Source organism: Adiantum capillus-veneris, unplaced genomic scaffold (assembly GCF_014529385.1).
Source record: "Adiantum capillus-veneris isolate H3 unplaced genomic scaffold, ASM1452938v2 Hic_scaffold_325, whole genome shotgun sequence".
NCBI lineage: Eukaryota > Viridiplantae > Streptophyta > Polypodiopsida > Polypodiales > Pteridaceae > Adiantum > Adiantum capillus-veneris.
Window position 1 is genome coordinate 6,276,422 of NW_028221436.1, and position 16,373 is coordinate 6,292,794.

General features: G+C 40.8%; 1 non-coding gene across 1 annotated transcript; it reads right to left on the reverse strand.

Annotated features, from left to right (window-relative positions):
• Window positions 1-6,344: 6,344 nt before the first annotated feature.
• TRNAW-CCA (transfer RNA tryptophan (anticodon CCA)) lies at window positions 6,345-6,418 on the reverse strand. Its single transcript has one exon. It is a non-coding gene; the product is annotated as a tRNA-Trp (tRNA).
• Window positions 6,419-16,373: the final 9,955 nt, after the last annotated feature.

A 16,373-nucleotide genomic window follows, 5' to 3' on the forward strand; every position in this document is an offset into this window, starting at 1 on the left:
CGCAATTTGAGGAAATAATAATGATGAATTCCCGCCCTACATGGATCCAAGTAGAGTTCATAAGAGGATCACGTACGTTTGTAAATTTGTGTTGGGCCTGCATCCTCGTCTGTGGAGCAACAGGTTTTTTACTCGTTGGATTTTCTAGTTGCATTGGCAAAGATCTGATCCCCATACTTTCGTCCAAACAGATTGCATTTATTCCCCAAGGTCTTGTAATGTGTTTTTACGGGATTGCCGGCCTCTTCCTTGGATTATATCTATGCTGTACCGTTTTTTGGAATGTGGGGAGCGGATATAACTATTTTGATAAGCGGGAGGGTATTTCTTCCATCTTTCGATGGGGCTTTCCTGGTAAGAACCGCCGTATACACATCCGACTCATACTGGGAGATATTGAAGCGGTTGGTTTAAGAAGTCAAGAAGGTCTTTTTCCAAGTCGGATTCTCTACCTAAAAGTGCGGGGTCGGCAAAGTATTCCTCTCACCAGAATCGGCGAAAATTCAACTCCGGAGTATATGGAGGAAAAAGCTGCCGAGCTTGCTCGTTTCTTACGTATATCAATCGAGGGATTTTGAAATTCAATCTGAAAATCCTATTTTTTTTTTACGGAAATTTTTTGCGAAATAGTGCAAAAGGGCGATAAGAAAGAAAGATTTTGAGCATATTTTAGAGAAATAGAAAATAACTTAATTTTAAAATGAGAATTTACCTGACGCGTCTCCTATTTTGTTTTGCAAATTTTCTCCCAAGGTTAATGGAGAATTAATGTATGAAATTATGTCAGTGGAAACGGACACTTATCCGATGGTTTTTAAATACCCCACATCGTTCTTTGGATAGAGCTTATGAAGCTAGTAAGCATCTGCAACCCAATTTTCCGTCTTTTACACAACTGAAGTTATTTTCCATGGCGGCGGGTAATTCTTCATGGGCCCGAGCAGCTTTTACTTTTAAAGCTACGGTTTTCAAAAAATCTAGATATGTCATATATTACAGTCTTCTGGAACACAGATTTAGTCTATCTCTTTGGGGAATACTTAAATATTCAGGGATTTATTTTTGTACGGAGATCCTTCGGTCATTTCCGAAAAAGCGCTGCAAATCCCATCCCTATCGTGTAGACGGCTATCCGGCAGGAAGTTGTTTAGATCCGCCTCTGCATGAACCTCTAGATACTTCAACTCCCAAGAAGATATCTTTAGTGTCTTGTTCTAATTCTTACATGCGTAACAAAACAGATAATGGAAAGGTAGGATCTAGGAATGTATCGGAATACAAACTCGAAGGCGATTTTGCCTCTACAAGTAAATCCATTTATTACAAGTTAAATAATCTGGAGAAAATGAATAGAAAATTAGCTTGGATCGAAGCCGTTTCGAGTGAGTTTTCTTTTTGGGAAAAACTTCGTTCCAAACAAATCTTTCCATTTCAAAATGAAAAAGATTTGATTGCAGAACCGTTTAACTACGAATTAGCAGTTTCTCACCGCCGTCCAGTAATTTACGAGTCAATTAGTTTGGTGCCTCGGTCTGTAACTCGTACCTTATCCAGATTCAAGGCGGAGTTAACAAATCAATCAAATTTAAATTTATCAGTCCATAATAAATTTGATTTAGCTAAGAACCAAGCCTCTGTTTCCCTCCAATATGTTGGATTCCTTCTCTTTCTTTTCCCGATTCAAATTGCTATAGAAAATTGGTTTTTGGAACCCCGGATTAGGGGTTGGTGGAACATACGTCAAATCCAATTATTTTCAAACGTGTTTCAGGAAGAAAACGCTTTGAAGCAGCTCCGAGAAGCAGAGGCATTATTCCGGTTAGACGATGTGATTGGCAACTTGGCAGATACGCAGTTGCAAAATTTTGATACGGATGCGCGCAACGAAACTACTCGATTAGCAATGACGTATGACGAGCTAAATATTCAGCTACTACTGCGGCTAGCAACCAACGCAATTAGCATTGCCACTTTATTTCCCCTACTGATATTCGGGCGAAAGAGACTCGCGGTTTTAAATTCCGGATTCAAGAGTCATTTTATAGTTTAAATGACACAATGAAGGCGTTTTCCATCCTTCTATTAACTGATTTATGTGTAGGGTTTCACTCGCCCCATGGTTGGGAAATACTAGTACAGTCCCTTTTCGAATATTTTGGGTTGACTCCCAATAAATATGTAACTCCTCGCTTCGTCTCAACCTTTCCAGTTATTTTAGATACGCTATTTAAGTATTGGATCTTTCGTCACTTAAATCGAACATCTCCTTCAATTGTAGCAACTTATCATACAATGAGTGAATGACAACCATTCTTATGAATTTTTTGTTATTTCCGCTCCTTATTTAATTTAGTTGGATTTGTACCTCCCCCCTGCTCATTGTCGTTTGCCACCCGTTAGTGAGAAAATGGAAGGAATGTAGGGAAGGAAAGAATTGGAGAAGGAATAGACTTCCTAACATTCTACAATGTCACGACCTGGTTGTACAAATATTCAGGACTAATTATTGACCTATGCAAACAGCGATTACCAAAAAGTGGATGAAGGAATGGTGGATTTTATCACTGGCGGCATTAATCAGTTTTGGCAAATTAAGCTGTCCATCTGTATCAAATGCATATCCAATTTTTGCGCAACAGAACTACGAAAATCCACGCGAAGCCACAGGTCGTATTGTGTGTGCCAATTGTCATTTAGCCAAAAAAACTGTTGATCTTGAGGCTCCGCAATCTGTTCTTCCCGATACTGTATTCGAAGCAATTGTTAAGATTCCTTACGACACGTGGATAAAATAAGTACTAGCAAATGGTAAAAAGGGGGGGCTGAATGTCGGCGCCGTTCTCATCTTACCCGAAGGATTTGAATTAGCTCCCCCTAATCGTATTCCAACCGAATTAAAAAATAAATTAGGAAAATTATCGTTTCAAACTTACCGACCCGGTGAAAAAAATATAATTGTCGTAGGTCCAGTACCGGGCAAGTTATACAGCGAGATTATATTCCCAGTTTTATCACCAGACCCCGGTACCAATAAAGAAGCACATTTTTTAAAATACCCTATTTACGTAGGGGGAAACAGGGGGAGGGGACAAATCTATCCGGATGGGAGCAAGAGTAACAACACGGTTTATACCGCTTCAGCGACGGGAAAAATAAAGAGGATTACTCGGAAAGAGGGAAAAGGTGGGTACGAAATTATCATTGAGGAGTCATCCGGGGGTCGTGAAGCAATTGATGTTGTACCTCCCGGCCCCGAACTTATTGTTTCGGAAGGTGAGTTTGTTAAAGCGGATCAACCGTTAACTAATAACCCCAATGTCGGGGGATTCGGTCAGGGAGAAGTAGAAATCGTACTACAAGATCCCCGTCGGATCCAAGGTCTCTTAGCTTTCTTTGCATCGGTTGTTTTAGCACAGATTTTTCTTGTGCTTAAGAAGAAACAGTTTGAAAAAGTCCAGTTGGCTGAAATGAATTTCTGATTACATCCTTTTCCGGGATCCACCCCCCCCCTCACAGCAGATAAACCATTTGAATCGCTGCTCTACCGGGTGTATGAAAAAACGTCATTTCTTACTTCGTTACTCGGGGGTTCCGGACGTGATCTGTTAATTGTTAGCAGTTAGTCAATTTGAGCAGGTGTTCTTGGATAAACAAACGAGGGAGAGGTCAGCTTACAATTTACATAGTGGGATGTGTATGGTCAGTTGTACCTGCTGATGGACAAGTTGATTTGGAGAATTTTGCAGAGTCGGGAATGTTGGTGAAATCGGCACCACCAACACTCCCGAGACTACCAAAATGTCTTTCCCAGGGTAATTAATTTACGCTATTTTTAACCCGACTCTGTCAGATTTGAATCAGCAATTTACAAATGCAGCGGAATAAATGAAGAGAGAGGTTGAAAACAAAAATTCTGACGAACTCACTTACATATTAATAATTTTTAATAAAAAATTTTGTTGATTTATCAGTATATAGGTAGTATGCTAAAAATTTTGAAATAATACTAATAGGATTAGTTACTAGCAAAGTTTGCTACGTATACGTAAAGATTTAATCTTTTTTTTTTCCTCTCCTCTTTCTTAGTTAGAAAGAGAAGAAAAACCGGAAACTTTGTTTGTGAAATTGGAATTTGGTACAACTTTCCTACTTAATTCACAGTTGAAGCAGGGGAAAAGGTAGGTGTTGACTACTTACTGACTTACACCTCCACAAATTTTTTCTAGAGAGATGATCCTAACCCCGAATAAGCTCCGTAAAAAAATACACCCGGCAAACCTATCACAAGTGTACCGGCTACAGTACCTACCAACCGCAAGGGAACCCTTCCAGTGGTATTTGTCATCTGCCACCACGCCTCCTTCCCGTTCCTTCTCTTTATAGCTGTTAACCGGCCGCGACTCCAGACATGAACGGTCACAAATAATTGGGATCTCGATCTTTTCCAGACAATTTTGTCTAAATTCTAATTAAAGAAATAGTTGGAAGAAGGAACGGCAAGTACGAAAATCAGCAATAGTCCCCGATAAAGGCTTGTACGATTCGGCTCCACGCTCTGCTTATTTGGATTTGGTTGTGTCGTATATTCAGGGCTCGCCAAAAACTATCTCTGAATGAATTGCGTAGCTGATATAGACCCTGGGGAGAAAACCGTAGGTACAGCTAATCCATGGACAGCCAACCATCTAACAGTGAAAATTGGATAAGTTTTATCTAAAGCCGTTGGTTTCTCCTAAAAGGATTTTGTGAATGCATCAACTTGTTCTAGCGAGTCGAAGCGACCAGTTATTAGAGGAACTTCTTGTCGGCTCTCCGAAAAATATTCGTTTGGCCGGGGGCTTCCAGAAACGTCGTAAGCTAAACCTGTACTTACAGACAGCCAGCCTGCGATAAACGGGGAGGGTATAGTAATGCTGTGAATGACCCAGTATCGAATACTAGTGATGATGTCGGCGAAGGGGCGCTCTCCTGTATTCCCAGACATGTTTAACTCCGTATCTATCTATCTTGTAATATCAAAAAGACTTCGGTTGTTTCCCGAATGGAGGAAAGGAGGTCAAAGGGGTCGAGGGAAGAGATGCGAGATGCACCGGCAAAAACAAAACCCTTTGAGGGAACGGGAACTCCTATAAATTAGGTTGTCACTATTATACCCGAGGTATACTCAAAATATGCTGGGTCAGTATAGCTATTTCACGTACAATGCGGCAAGGTTACCCGTTACAAGATCAACATCTGATCTAATACTGGTAAAATCTTCGTTTTTACCTATCGTCGTTCATCTAACACGTAAACAATACGGATGGGACTATAGGGCCCGGCTTCCAAGCGATGCAGTAAACCTGTAAACATTAGCAGCAATCTTTCCTGATTGTACTGCCCCGTAAGGTCCCCTGCCCGCGCATAATCGGGCAAGCAAGGCATTACCTTTTTCTACGCACATTGGACCCACAATTAAAAAATTTGAGGAATAGTCCAAAGAAATGGCGAAGACTGATTCCTCAACTACGTAGCTATCGGCCTCGTGGAGGATGAATTCGAAGTATGATTTCCCCGAATCTGCAAAATTGAAAAATTTTAATCTCCCAGACATACACTTGATTAGATATAACGTACCATATTTAAGATTTAAGTAAACAACTTTGATTTGGGGACTCGGGATGATAAACTACCCAAGAAAGTTATATACTAACCCATCTGCTAGACAATCTTGTATTCAGATATATGTTCACTTCACTAAGCTACTTTGCTTTTCTGATGCTCGCATTAACTTTTACCCTAGCTCTATTTGTTGGATTGAACAAAATTCAGATTCTGCAACTCATTACATCATTACTACTTCTCGAAGATAAGAGGAGATCAAAACTAGAAAGGGTCTTTAACACATATCGATTACTAATCCGTCGCACCTACCAACAATCAATTACTAGTTAATGTGTAAGGTATTTTGGTAAGTATTTGTTTGTATCAAATGTTTACAAATTGAAATGGTTGAAGCATTACTCTCTGGAATTGTGTTAGGTTCGATTCCAATAACCCTAGCTGGATTATTTGTAACTGCATACCTTCAATACCGACGGGGCGATCAATTAGATATTCGATGAATATCTAGTTAGATATCGTCCTAAACAAAAGGGATATTTTGGGATTGGGAAGGTAAATGAATTAAAAATATATATGGCGAAAGCCCCCCCCCCCCCCCACCACTATTCCTTTCGAGTATTTTCTGTCCGTATTTCAAAAACAATTAGCAGATGTGGAAGATCGCTTCTACAACGATAATCTTTAGTTCTACGTCCACTTCAATTTTGGGGCGTATCGCTTAAGCAATCCCTAGCAGTAGGCACGCCCTGCAGGATTCGAACCTACGACATCGGGTTTTGGAGACCCGCGTTCTACCGTACTGAACTAAAGGCGCCTCTTTCTGGAAGGGGTTACTTTGACCTATGAAGGAAGTGGGAGTTGCAGCATCTTTCCTCCCCAGCGTGAAGGGAAGAAAAAAGTGTTGACTTCCCTTTTTTTTTTTGTAGGGAGAAAGGAGGTAGAGATCAAGTAAGTGGGGCAACAACTGTCACCCCTGCCAGTTGTTCCACGTATAGGAGATAGGGATGACGGGATTTGAACCTGCGACATTTTGTACCCAAAACAAACACGCTACCGAGCTGCGTTACATCCCTTTTGGTTGTACTTGATACCATCAACCCCTTGCTTGTTATTCGATCCAATTGATTATAATCTTTTCCCACGAATACTGGCTACCGTCGAAGTAGGAATGCATTTTTTGGGAAGCTGCTAATCCCTGCCCTCTCTTTATTTTAATTCCCACTTTTCATTCTCTACACCACTTCTCGACTTAGTATTCTGGAGTCGGGTACTGGAAAAAACTTTATTCTTCTTTCAAGTAAATGTGAGAATTTGATTTAGATATAGTTAGATTTTAAGTAGTAAAGCTGGTGAGGATAAAGGCAAGTAGGTAGGGAAATAAAAAATTGATAAGAAGGAGGATTCCAATGCAACATGTAAAAATATATCTTTCCACAGCCCCTGTTGTAGCTACAATATGGTTTGGCTTACTGGCTGGTTTATTAATAGAAACAAATCGATTCTTTCCGGATGCTTTATTATTTCCATTTCCCTAACTTATTGTTATTAACTAAACCAAAGGAGCCGTGTAGGAACCATACGAAGTGAGAACTCTATGGTTCGTCATACACGTAATAATGACTCAATTTAGTGATGGGAGTGTTTAATCTATTTACTTCATAGGTCGAAACTTCGTAAGTAGTTCGTTTCTATTGCTATGGATCTACATGCGACCCTCACCCCCTCTTTTTGGGGAAACTAATTAAATTAGAGTACATCTGATTCCATGGCCAATACTAAAGATGCAAGGGTAACTATTGCTTTGGAATGTACAAGTTGTATTCAGAGAAAAACCAGTGGAAAATCCGCGGGTCTTTGCCGATACACTACACGTAAAAATCGTCGTAACACACCCGCTCGGCTGGAGTCAGAGAAGTATTGCTTCCATTGTCACAAGCATACCTTGCACAAAGAGTCGAAGAAGTAAAAAAAAAAAAAAAAAATTGCAATTGGTTCGGAGGGAATTGATATCCAACATAAGTAAATATCGGTAGTTACAAAGAAATATCATGAATAAATCTAGACACTCTTCCCGTAGGCGTTCTCCGTCCATTCGTTCTGATGAAACTATTGATTACAAGAATACGAGTCTACTTCGTCGATTCGTGAGTGAGCAAGGCAAAATATTATCAAGACGAATGAATAGATTGACCTCGAAGCAGCAACGTTTGATAGCTACGGCAATAAAAAGAGCCCGCATCTTGGCCTTGCTGCCCTTTTCAAATAACGAAAGTTAGATTATTAAATAGAATAAATTAATCTCTAGCAGATTCTTTAACTTATCAAATGAGCATTTACCGCGAAACAGATGCAATTCAAGGTAGTTTTGAGTTTTGTTGAGTCAAACCGATCGATATCTACGAGGTAGTCTGTCCTTCCGCCCCCCCCCCCCTTTTTTTTTACTACGAGAAATACGTAACTCAATTTGGAATTTGGTTTATTCGCCTCTCTTCTGTCTAAATGAGACTTAGAGAGGCGTAACTTTACCGCCGCGGATCATCAAATTTTTATTTTGCTAACTTTTTCTATGATCATAGAAAAACAGTAGGCATCTGGAGTAGCGATTTGAGCAAGTGTCTTGCGATTCAAGGCAATCCGATTTTTGTACAAACTATGAATTACCGAACTGTGGGTAATTCCATCTCTCCGCGCTGCTGCATTAATCCGAGCAATCCAGAGACGGCGAAAGGCTCTTTTGCTATTATTTTTATCTACATAAGCATAAGCTAAAGACCTACCCCTTCGCTGGTTTGCCGTTCTAAACAATTTTGAATGAGCCCCCCGAAAACCGGACACAAAATCGAGAATGTTTTTGCGATACTTCCGAGCCACAGATCCTCGTTTTACTCTAGTCGTTATACGTATAGCCTCACAAAAATCTCAGATTTTCAATAAAAAAAAAATAATCTATTGATTTTCTAGTTCTTCCATTTCTTTAAATAGTTTTACTTCAACATCCGTAACTAGAGATGTCAATTTTGGGAGTGATAAACTCCGTATCTTCAAAGCATAATTACTCAAATAACTCATTGAAGTTTTTGAAACCCCAACCGCAGATTTCTACTTTGCTTGTTAAGGGTTTCAACGCCACATACCATGTATCCTTCAAACTAGTTGCCTCATGTTCTGCCGAGGGGTGTAAGTAAGTTGCAATACCTTTTTCCTCTTTTTATTCTTACCTCATGTGAGAATTAGATATTCCAATGGCTTTTGCTACTCCGGCTTTCCTTTCCGCAAGTACTCCGATACTCACCTTCCCGCCTACTAGGCTAAAAGGCATACGTTGTACCAAAAATGTTACAGATTCCGATGTTTCCGTGGTCAATTTGTCTTGGCAGTTGGATCCCCCCTATATACCGGAGTATAGACTTGTTCCGAGATCGGATAAGTGGAACTACTGTTGGTGGGCCGCACGATCCCCAATATTTCACTCAGCTTCTTGACGCTTTTTGAATCAGATTTCTTAGTTGATAAAGGAAATCATATGTATAGTTGCGATATTTTATCCGGGGGTTAGCAGAATGGCTGACCCTAGTTGTTGCCGCCGAGGTGTAATTGGCAAAGTAGGTGTGAAAGTTGATACCACCAGCCCAGCCCGACTTCGTTTGATAACTAAATTTTTATTATTACCGATTTACCTCCACCTTCCCAAATTGAAAAGATCGGGTTCGCACCGATTTCAACCACGAATTGCTATTTCCCATCGAAACAGGTGGATTATGAATTTTTTACCACTTCATCTGGTAGATTATCCTGCAGCATTGATCTCCAAATAGTTTAGGTTCTCGATCCAAACAAGTCACACATACACCCTAGTACACACTCCCCGCCGTTGGGGGCACCCACGAAGAGCGGGGGATTTCGTCCCACTCTCCAGCCGTTGCCTCGCCTTCCTAATAAGTTGTTGGTTTGTCGGCATGCTTGAAAACGCAGAAGATTGATCCGGTTTGAAAGATTCTCAACCAATTGGTAAAATTTGACGCATTTTCACACCCAATAAGACCTTTATATTTCCGACCTATCAGAAATAACTTTGCAAATCTGTTTCTATCTGCTTCTAAAGGGGTGAATCATTAACTTAAAATACATGAAACTGCGAAGAAAAAAAAAATTGAATTTCGGGTAATTTTTTTTTCAATGAATCTTCAGCGTGAAACATTTTCCACCGCTACTAGATCCGCAACACCGTAATCCTGGGCTTCTTCCGCTGACAAAAATACATCTCTTTCCATGTCCTCGGAAATTAACCACAAAGGTTTGCCAGTTCTTTGGGCATAAACTTTGGTTATACAATCACGTAGTTTCGACGCTTCCTCCGCTTCCATGACACATTCTCCAGCCTGTCCGTCATAATATGAACTAGCGGGTTGATGAATCATCACCCTGATTAGGTGACTCTGATTAAGTCTAACTGTACAAGCAGATATTCTGCATACGGCTACCTCATACAACTGCAGTTTAAAGCCAACGAAGTTTGCCTACTTTGATAAATTTATAAGTAAATAAATAGAAATCTATAACTATATTGATTTCTATTTAGGAATTAATCGTTCTTTTGCAGGCCTTTGCTTACTTCGTTGTCGGTCCCTCCCTCACTCTTTCCATACTACATGTATGAAATGGCATTGTTGTATTTCACCATCCTTCCCTATGGAGTACTACGATGGCTCCGTCACTTAATTGCCTTTGCAATCCCGAAGTTTGCTATGTATACCCCCGATGGACGAAGGAATCAACACTGTTCGAATCCCAAATTCTGTTTTTTACTGGAAGGAGAAGAAAAAAAAAAGTTAGGATTTTGATACACCATATATCTTATATGACTTATGACGCTAAGATATATTGAATTTAATCTATGGCAAATCTAACACGAGTTAAAAAGATTTCCTTGATTCCGTTTATCTTTTCAGTACTTCGCTATTTTAATTTTAACTAAATATGTGTGGTGTGGAGAAAATCACTAAGTACTGGTTGCCATGCTATTGTTACCTCAATCGAGCGAAGGCAAAATATTAATTTAGACAAATCATTGGCGCCAAGCGTGGGGCAGTGCTATACGTCTGGTAATCTCTCCTCCAGCCGAAATAGAAGATCCCATTGAAGCGGCGAGTCCCATGCAAATAGTATGTACATCTGGTACAACAAATTGCATCGCGTCGTAAACAGATATTCCGGCTAATACTGCCCCGCCGGGGGAATTTACATACGAATACATATCTTTGGCCTGATCTTCGCTATTTAGATACATCATGATACCAATAAGTTGATTGGCAATTTCGTCATCGACTTGTTGACCTAGGAAAAGAAGCCTTTCTCGATAAAGCCGGTTGATCGGGATAGGTTCCCCCCCCCCCGGAACCGTGTAGGTATTGTTGGAAACATACGGCTCTAATGGCTTCCGCAAGAGGAAATAGGAGCAGGGTGGAGGCGCGGGAAAGGATGGATTTTTTCTACACCAAGTTTTCAATCCTGCCCAATTGGGGCAATCTCGCTTTTTCGTTCAAGTTTGTCTGGCCCGTTTGTTTTGAACATCTTGAACTACGTTGCAACTGGCAGTTGGTGCACCGATTGTGCCAAATTCTTCCCCCCCGCACCAATTCATTTCTGTCCGACATTGAGGCCTTCCTTCTAATACAAGGAATCCTTAGGTTCATTTACTACCCCGAAGGGGATAAATCTTGATCACTACTCGTACATATGGAACAAGTAGTTTTTCTCTCCCTCCATTTCATCTATTTTCACATCTCATAGGTTCAAAAAAAAAAAAAAAAAACCTGTTCAATGTTCAAATAGATAAATAATTTTTTTGTTCCGCTATTGTTTCGCACGTATCTTTGGCACGATCGATCTTTGGGATCAAGTGACCGGGGCCTAAACGACTTGTTCATTTCAACTAGCCATAGATTCCGACAGCTAACACTTCAATTGGCAGATTCTTTTTTTTTTTCCATCCATTTGATTACTGGTGGAATATTTGATTTCAGCATGGTAGGTACAAGTCAATTGGCAAAAAAATGGTGGAGACGGTTCCACCGGCCTCGACATACCCGACAAGTTGGACTATACGTCAACCCAAACTGCATCCTCTTCCCCGGGTAGACGAAAGGGCACTTTTGGAACACCAATTGGCATATAGAAATTATCAAAACGTCTTGGAGTTACCTCTGAATTGTGGGCGTAAGTAGGAGTTGGGTCGATAATTATTAAGTTATTTCACATTGTAACACGTTTTACGGCATGGGTCGTTAGATCTCCAATTCTGGCAGATATTATCTAATCCTGATGGGACCAATCCTTACGTTGTTACATGGGGAATGAAAATGCTAAAATATTCACGCCTCCATCCCTATCCGGGGGGGGAGTTGCTGGCTTGTCCCGATGCAGCTACATATTTGGTACAATCAAATAGGCAAAACAAATAAAAATTAGGTTTCTCGTCGAAGATTAAAAACATTGTTCGTTTCCCTCCCACTCTGTCGCTCTAACTACGAGCCAGAATATCTTTTTTTTTTTTAAGTGTTTTGTACGGCAACCTCTCTCTCATTTCCCTAGGATGTAACCCTATATTATATTGCAAGAAAGTTACGCAGTGATCAGTTGTCTCCAATATTCAAGAAAGGGGTTTTTCACGGGTTTGCCTTGGTATCGCGTTCACACCGTCGTATTAAACGACCCCGGTCGTCTAATTTCCGTACATCTGATGCATACAGCTTTGGTCTCCGGCTGGGCGGGCTCGATGGCTTCATATGAATTAGCGGTTTTTGATCCATCTGACCCCGTTCTCGATCCAATGTGGAGGCAGGGTATGTTTGTCATTCCCTTTATGACTCGCATTGGGGTATCAAAATCTTGGGGGGGTTGGATTATCACAGGAGATACCTCAACAGACGCGGGTATCTGGAGTTACGAAGGCGTAGCCGCAGCTCATATCATACTATCTGGCTTGCTGTTTCTAGCTGCTATATGGCACTGGGTATATTGGGACCTGGATCTATTTCGTGACGATCGTACGGGAAAACCATCCCTGGATTTACCTAAGATATTTGGAATTCACCTATTTCTTTCAGGAGTACTTTGTTTTTCATTTGGGGCGTTTCACGTAACTGGTTTATTTGGTCCCGGCATTTGGATCTCAGATCCATACGGATTAACTGGAAAAGTGGAACCCGTAGACCCGGCTTGGGGGGCTGAGGGCTTCGATCCATTCATTCCAGGCGGAATAGCGTCGCATCATATAGCAGCAGGAGTGTTAGGTATACTCGCCGGATTGTTCCATCTAAGTGTCCGCCCTCCCCAGAGGTTGTACAAAGCTTTACGCATGGGAAACGTTGAAACCGTATTATCTAGCAGTATTGCCGCCGTCTTTTTTGCCGCCTTCGTAGTTTCTGGAACCATGTGGTACGGATCCGCCGCCACTCCGATTGAATTGTTTGGCCCTACCCGCTACCAATGGGATCAAGGATATTTTCAACAAGAGATAGAAAGACGAATACGATTAGGCGAAGCTGAAAATCTCAGCTTATCCCAAGTTTGGTCAAAGATTCCGGAAAAATTGGCTTTTTATGATTACATTGGCAACAATCCTGCGAAGGGTGGATTGTTTAGGGCGGGTGCAATGGACAACGGAGATGGCATAGCTGTCGGTTGGTTAGGTCATGCCCTTTTCAAGGATAGGGAAGGACGTGAGCTGTTTGTACGCCGTATGCCAACCTTCTTTGAAACATTTCCGGTCGTCTTGGTAGATGGAGAAGGTGTCGTAAGAGCTGATGTACCATTCAGACGAGCGGAATCAAAATACAGTGTTGAGCAAGTGGGTGTAACCGTAGACTTTTTCGGTGGCGAATTAGATGGCGCCAGCTTTAGTGACCCTGCCACAGTAAAGAAATATGCTAGGCGTGCTCAATTGGGCGAAATCTTTGAATTTGATCGTGCGACTTTAAAATCGGATGGTGTATTCAGAAGTAGTCCACGGGGTTGGTTCACTTTCGGTCACACCACATTTGCTCTCATTTTTTTCTTTGGCCACATTTGGCATGGCGCAAGAACTTTGTTTAGAGACGTTTTTGCCGGCATCGACCCCGATTTGGACGCCCAAGTTGAATTTGGTGCATTTCAGAAGTTAGGAGACCCAAGTACCAAAAAACAAGCCGTTTAGAGGATTTCTTCTTACAGATCCCGTCGAACTCGATAATTAGGGAATTCCTCTTTCTCTATACCAGTTACTTGGCCGGATCAAAGAAAAATTGGATCGAAAAATATTTCTTTTTCAAGATTCAATTAATTACTTTAATTGAATAGGTTTAACCACTTCGGATTCAAGCTGATGAAATGAAATTCTACTGGAGTGATACCTACTAATTAGTACGAGAGAGATTTTTTAAAAACACCAATTTATTCCCTAACCCATGGAAGCACTGGTTTACACATTTTTGCTGGTAGCCACTTCAGGTATAATTTTTTTCGCAATTTTTTTTCGAGAACCTCCTAAGGTGCCTAACAGAGGTAAATAAACAAAAGATTCCTTTGCCTCAACCTAGAAAATAGACACACATTTCTGTCTTATCAACGAAATTGTCGAGACAAGGAAAATAAGATTAATTGGAGACCTTCTTCTCCAATTTATGGAGAGGAAGGTCTCCAATTAATCTTCATGTTCTTCGAAAGGATCTCTTAGTTCTTTGGACGGTTTACCAAAAGCGGTATATAAGGCGTAACCGGTAAAGCTAACAAGTGAACGGGATAAAAAAGTAGTGACCAAAGTTGCGGTTTCCGTTGCCATATGACCCAATAGATTTTAATTACCACTCGGTATACTATTATACAAAGTCAGCAAATTTCAACCAGTTGAGCAGGGTCTATGGCTACGAAAGTTCTTGATGAAACTCCTAAAGGGAAACCCAAAATAAGTTTTTTAGGGATGGTTTTGAAACCGCTCAATTCGGAATATGGGAAAGTTGCTCCTGGTTGGGGAACTACTCCCTTGATGGGATTTTTCATGGCTCTATTCGCCATATTTCTAGTTACTATTTTGGAAATTTATAACTCCTCCGTCTTGTTGGACGGTATTGCAATTAGCTGGTAAAAAGGACCGACCCAAGCCCCGCAGCTGCAAAAACAACAGCTGGGGACTTGGTAAGAGACATCGAAAATCGAAGAGGTAGTTGAATCGCGTAATTTTTTTCCTCTCCTATTTCAGATCTTTTAGCAATATGGGTGTGTGATTCGCCGCAATTAATCCGATTCAATAAATAAGAATTTTTTTTTTCTTTCATTTCTTCGACTACTAGTTTTTTTTTTACCACTGATGTCTGGCCGGGTAGCCGATTAATGATTATTACCCGAAACGCGAGAAATTTGTATTAGAAATTTTAAACTAGGATTAATTTACACCAATTTACTGTTTAAGTTTCGTGACAAAGTTGCTACCTAATATTACTGACTCGACGCCCAATCGAGAAATTATCCATGAAATTGCTCTCAACCGGTTCCTTCTCACATTGGGTTGGGGGAGAGAGATACAAATATGCAGGACATTTACAGGCTCGTGTAATTACGAAACACTGGTAGAGGATTTGATGCCCAGCGGGTCTTCTCAGCCACCAATCAAATAAATAGGGTATCTTGTCGATATATAGTGAAAATCTAAGGTTTCGTGATTATTCAACCAATCAGATTAAAACGAGATAAGATCTATCCATGTATGTATTACACTTGTTCTCCACCAATTTTTGGGGATAGATACATTGATAAGGTAAAAAGATTTCTCAAGACGCTAACACTACCGGTTTCTAGGGAGTACAGGCTAACATGAGATTGAGGCGGGATTTAGTTTCGAGGTTTTTGGATCTCCGCCGTCGCCCCCTTCTTTACAAAACAAATGGCGAAGTACCGGCAAAGGACACCTTACTCGAGAGAGGGAACGGCTCTAAGAATCCATTCTCGCCTAAGCTGTATGAAGACAAATCTTCATGTGCAGTTTACAAAGAGGGAGCTACATAGGCTTACCTATCCTGCTAAGGTATATGACTGGTTTGAAGAGCGCCTCGAAATTCAGGCAATTGCGGATGATATTACTAGTAAATACGTCCCTCCACATGTGAACATATTTTACTGCTTGGGAGGAATCACGTTAACCTGCTTTTTAGTTCAAATAGCTACCGGTTTTGCTATGACCTTTTATTACCGTCCAACTGTTACGGAAGCTTTTTCTTCTGTTCAATATACAATGACTGAGGTAAATTTTGGCTGGCTTATTCGTTCTGTTCACCGTTGGTCAGCAAGTATGATGGTACCTGTGATGATTCTGCATGTATTTCGTGTTTATCTAACTGGGGGATTCAAAAAACCTCGTGAATTGACTTGGGTTACTGGAGTGATTTTAGCTGTATTAACCGTTTCTTTCGGCGTAACTGGATATTCCTTACCCTGGGATCAGATTGGTTACTGGGCCGTTAAAATCGTGACAGGTGTACCCGAAGCCATTCCCTTTATAGGATCTTCATTAGTAGAATCGTTACGGGGAAGTGTGAGTGTTGGACAATCCACATTAACTCGTTTCTACAGTTTACACACCTTTGTCTTGCCGCTTCTTACTGCCGTTTTTATGCCGATGCATTTTCTAACGATTCGTAAACAAGGCATTTCGGGTCCCTTGTAATATCTTTTTTTTCACAATAAATAAGTCCAAAGAAAATACATCACATCAAAAGGACCCCCTCTTTTTCATTTCC